Source organism: Sinocyclocheilus rhinocerous, unplaced genomic scaffold (assembly GCF_001515625.1).
Source record: "Sinocyclocheilus rhinocerous isolate Xijiao unplaced genomic scaffold, SAMN03320098_v1.1 scaffold1035, whole genome shotgun sequence".
In the NCBI taxonomy this organism is placed as follows: domain Eukaryota; kingdom Metazoa; phylum Chordata; class Actinopteri; order Cypriniformes; family Cyprinidae; genus Sinocyclocheilus; species Sinocyclocheilus rhinocerous.
The window spans coordinates 266,658-272,657 of NW_015628318.1; positions in this window are offsets into that span (position 1 = coordinate 266,658).

Consider the following 6,000-nt stretch of genomic DNA (forward strand, 5'->3'; position numbering starts at 1 on the left):
ATGACTGATGTTCAGACACTTGTTAAGCTACATAAAATTGTGGTTACTCAGAAGCACATTATATGAGGAGTTACTCTCAGCTTTACCTGCATTTGTTTATGTGGGTGTATATTTGCTTAGCGTCTGTTTGTGTGCATAACTTAACCCTTCTCCTTCCCCTGTGATTGCATTTAATGTGTTAATCTTATAGCAAGTAAAGGTTACATGCTGATAGATGACTAACATGCCTTTCAAATAAGCTTGGGGAGTCTCTTAATTGATTTATTTTTTTTAATTTATGCATGAATACCCGTGATTACTAATGAGATCATGTTGCAAAGTGAGATCATTCTTTAAAATAATGTTTTTGTAAGTATGTTTTGTAAATGTTATTTTGAAAGAAGTTTCTTATGCTCACTCATTAATTTAATCATGCAAAATACAATAAAAATACACGCAAAATGCAATAAAATTATACAATAAAAATACAGCAAAAATTGTAATATTGTGAAATATTATTACAATTTCAAATAACTGTTTTATTTTTTAATATGTTTTACAATGTCATTTATTCCTGTGACGGTAACACTGAATGTTGTGTACAAAATTGGAACTATATACATTTTTTTTTCAGGATTTTTTGATTCAACTAGAAAACGTTTGTAACATTATAAATGTCTTTACTGCTACTTTTTTATTTGAAATCAATTTAAGGCATTCTTCCTGAATAAAAGTATTAATTAATGGCTCACAAATAATCACCCATGGTGGTATGCAACATCAAATCCTAAAGATCTGTCCACTGAAGGGTTAATATCAGTGTGAATATCTGCACAAAACATCCTCAACAACACGACAGCTGTTGTAGCACAGACGTTTACTGACGTTTGACAGAGAGTTCAGTTTCGTCTTCAGTTTATGCGGCCTGACTCTTATTATCCTTAATCTCAACCACAACTGCTGCTGTCACTCTTGAGGAATCCAAACCGTGAGAGTGAAACGAGAAGAGACTGTCAGTGCGTGCGAGAGCGTGTGTGTGGAAGGAAATTGCTTTGTTTGCTAAAACAGCGAGTCATATAATGCACCGGTCCCGTGTGTAGAGTTTGGTGTTTTGTCATCATGGGGTGTCAAAGGTCAAATCTGTCTGTAATACTTGGCCTTCGTCTCCCTCGTCACGTCATGGGGAAGTTCAGCTGAGCGACGCTGAGATAGACAGCGAAAGCATTTACATCAGCAACAGACTGTGCATTTAAGGACATTAATCTTTCTCAAGTCTCGAGTTCCTGTTGATGCCTCAGGGCGACTCTTGTCATCGCCAGTGAGTTGTCAAAAGTGCGACTCTCTCTTGTTTCTCGGTTAAAGTGGGTGAGGTTGGTTTTCAATGCACCATGGAGGTTGAAGGAGTGAAAACACTCTCAAATTAGATGTCAGTGGAGTTGTGACAGTTTGAAAACGAATCTTGATGAATTAAAAAGGAGCATATAATAATTTATGTTATGAACAACAAAGCTTTAAGAAAAGTTTTGGGAGCGAGAGATAATATACTTATGCTTTTCTTTAGTGTCACATTTTAAACCAATGATGCTGACACCATCATGAACATATCTAGTCTTTAATACAATATGGATAATATGGACTTTTGGAATCTAATTTCCACCATGAAAAAAGGTAATTGTGAACTTTTATTTCACAATTCAGAATGGCAAGATTTAAAGTAAGAACTGTGAGATATGAACAGAATTCTGAATTTATATTTCGTAATTTAGCCTTTTTTGAGTTTACATCTCACAATTCATTTTTTGTACTTCTAAATAAAATAAAATAAAATAAAAAATAATTATGACTTTTTATCCCACAATTCTGACTTGTTTTCTCACAATTGAGAGTTTATGTTTCATAATTACACCTTTTAATCTCAGGATTGCAAGAAATAAACTGGCAATTCTGAAAAAAATTTCAGATTGTGAGTTCATGTCTCACTATTTCGATTTTATGTCTTCGATTTTATTGCATTTCTGAGAGAAAAAAAACAGAATTGTGAGATATGGATTCACAATTGCGACAAATTAAAATGTACAATTTTCACACAACAACATGTAATGCACATATACTACAATATTCCAGTATCACCTTTTAAACATAAAACTGCTCTGAAAATGTGTTTGCTTGTTAGTCAATGAAGGCAGTAGAAAATAAAACTTTAAATTAATCAATGAAATCACTTAAATCTTATTACTATAGTGTGTAATGCTAGATATTATAAACTGGACAAACGATTGTATATTCTATACTGGACAAACTATATTAAATTTGTAACATAGCTAAAGAGCAACAGTTTATATTGTACATGAAATATATCTAGGATATGAGCAATTTAAAATATTTTTCATGCAACCAAAAAAAAAAAAAAATGCTGTTAATCCCTTAAGGCTATACTGTAATATTACAATTTTTTTTTGTTTGCCTCTGTCCCTGAATTAAAAAAAAAAAAAAAAGGTAATAATGACTTTTTATCTCCCAATTCTGACTTTTTTTTCTTGAAATTGTGAATTTGTGTCTCATAATTATGATTTTTCTTCTCAGGATTGCAAGAAGTAATCGGCAATTCTGAAAAATGTGAGAATTGTGAGTTTATGGCTCACAATTCTGAAGTCTTGTGAGATAGATTCACAATTGCAAGAAAAAAGTTATAATTGTGAGATTAAAAAGTCGCAATTTCCTTTTTTCATTTTTTATCCCCTGGCAGAAACAGGCTTCCATAGACTTTAGTTTTTTTCAAGGTCCTCGTCCTCACCAAGGACACCCTAGTTTATCCCCATCCACTTTCCTGTCCAGCAAAGTGCCAGTTTTACTCAATGAATCCTGCTAATGCTAATCAGAGAGTACATCTCACAAGGTAATCTTCCATACTAAATATTCATAACGTCGCCGAGAGGCTTATTGTACTTAGAACATTGATTTGGGTTTGCACAGTTCCACACAATTTAAGCAAAGACCTGATTGGAATGTCAAAATACTCCTTCTCCATTACCGAGGCCTTGTCTTACCCAAGCAGAACTGATTCGAGCCTCCTGACTGATTGTATTGCTTGTGGTAAACATGCTCTGCTCCTCCATGTGCTTCAAATTGTCGTTTTGGTCAATGAGGATATTTGCTTTTTTGTGCTCACTAGTTCATTTAATTGTAATTTGGAGGGGATAATTGTGATCTATATTGCATATTGCAAATTAAAATATATGTACAATTTTCACACAACAATATCTCAGGTACATAAACTACAATATTCCAGTATCACTTCTGCTCTGAAAATGGGTTGGTCTATGAAGGAAGTAGAGAATAAACTTTTAAATCAATCAGTCAAATCACTTAAAATGTATTACTGTAGTGTATAAAGATATTAAAAACTGGACAAACTATTTTCGCATGGACATTAAATTTGTATTTTGCAAATGAAACATATCTAGGATATGAGCCATATTTCTAGTCTTATTGTGCATGTGGGTACAGTCAATTTGAAATATTTATCATGCAAGTAAAAAAATATATTACTACAGTAAAAAAAATATATTATGCAGTTTTAATCCCTTGAGGCTACTGTAATATTGCACGTTTATATTTCAGTGTTTTTTTTTTTCAACAGTGGTGTCTGGTGAACAGTTTAAATACTATTAGTGAGACCAATACTGAGACTACTTGGAAGTCAATTGCAGAAATTCCAACAGAGATGAAATGATGATGAAATTTTAACAACACAAATGCAATGCTGTATGTTGCTGAAAAGACTGGAAAACTGTATACATGCTGGCTAGTCAAAATGGTAAGATACTCATTAAAAAAACTAAAAAAGATCTACTGTAATGTGTAGTTTTAGTGAAAGTGAGATCTGTTAGAAAGTGCGGGACATTAAGTGGCAATAAGAATGACCAGAAATCACTCTTATTGAACTATGAATTGAAAATGAATGGCTTAGCCTTGTCGCCGCATGCTATCAGTGTGAATTTGACTTTTACTGGCTAATACGGTACTTTATCATCAGCACCATTCTATAAAATGTTGTAAGTTTAGTTGATTAGTTTAAATTAATTATAGTTTAGTTCAGTGGTTCTCAACCTTTTTTTCTACTTGGCCGCACCATGGTCCAAGTGGAAGTCTCACGGGCCGCACGCATATCATTTACATATTACGTCACCAATACAAACCAACCAGATTATAATAGGCTATTATAGCCTAAATATTATGATATCTAATCGATTACATTCATTGAAATAAATAAATAATTCTACTCACCATTAATAAAACACCTGATGCTGTCGGGAGCTGACCAATTTTGTGAAATTCGGCTCGTAACAGCACAATGAAGTTGCGATTGTAAGTTGCAGTCTGTAAGACGCGCGGCATTGCAGAAAATGTGCGTTCACAAATGTAGCCTATGTTGATCCAAATATGGAAAGCACTTTCGAATTTAATAATCTGAGGTTCTCTCCAGAGATGTTTTGCCACATTTCTGCAATTAAGGATGATTGCTGCGTAGTGTGGCTGTTTCCTTTCGCCTGAACATCTTTAAGTGAGTGGCGGGGCAAACCGAAAGTTGATTCTGCTGATTCTGCGGCTATATGTTTGTATGTGTTCCTTTGCTTGCATTTTCCACATTTCGTTTTTCTCCCTTAATAACAAATTTGTCCATTCTGATGCTCAATTTGACTGAACTAATGGCTGCTGATGACTATTTAAATTGAATTCTGCCAAAGTGCACTCTTGTAAGTGTTCGTTAAATGCGTAATGCCAATTACGTGAGTACAGGTCTGCTCATGTCTGAAAATAATATATGAAAAACAAAAGTATTTTACATAACAAAAAAATTATAGCTTATATTTGTTTAGTACATTTGTAAATTAATGTAAAAACTAAAATGAATTGTAAAACTGAAAGTAATTTTTTTAATTGGGTTCAGCGTGGTGGGCCGCATTTGAATTCGTGACGGGCTGCGGGTTGAGAACCACTGGTTTAGTTACTAGCATTGTATATTAACTATGATTTAAGATTAAAATAACATGTCACTTTGGATCAAATTTGAGTTGACATAATATGGAGTCAGTTCACACCACAAAACCAGTCTTAAGTCGCATAGGTATATTTGTATCAATAGCCAACAGTACATTGTATGGGTCAAAATTATTGATTTTTCTTTTATGCCAAAAATCATTAGGATATTAAGTAAAGATCATGTTCCATGAAGATATTTTGTAAATTTCCTACCGTAAATGTATCAAAACTTAATTTTTGATTAGTAATATGCATTGCTGAGAACTTCATTTCGATAACTTTAAAGGCAATTTTCTCAATATTTTGATTTTTTTGCACCCTCAGATTCCAGATTTTTAAATAGTTGTATCTCGAACAAATGTTGTCCTATCATAACAAACCATACATCAATGGAAAGCTTGTTTATTCAGATTTCAGATGATGTATAAATCTCAATAAAAAAAAAAAAGACCCTTATGACTAGTTTTGTGGTCCAGGGTCAGGGTATATATACTGTATATATATATAAAGCTTTAATTGGACTTACAGCATATCATTTTCTATATATGAAATAAGATTTTTTTTGGAGGGGGGAGGGGCACACGTCAATGATGTCATCAGCATTTCCAAAACCACAGGACACACTGTAAAATCCAATAGTTTACCTTACTTAGATTTAGTTAGTTATCTTTACTTAGTTGTTATACTTACTAGGTTTTATTAAGTTACAGCTACTTTCAAGGCAAATAAAACAATTTACTTACTGTTTTGAGTGACACTTACTTAAAATATTCAAGTAGACACAAAGGAACCAATGACATTAAGAAAGCAGTGAGAGGCAGCAGTGCACTAATATGTTGCTAATGTGCAACATAACAACAGAAGAAGAAGAAAAGAAAAAGAGTCTTAATAGACTTTTCACCGATTTCTTCCATGTCTGCAGTTATCTTTCACTAGTTGCATTCACTCGTTTCCCAAAGTCATCTTGAATGTTGAATT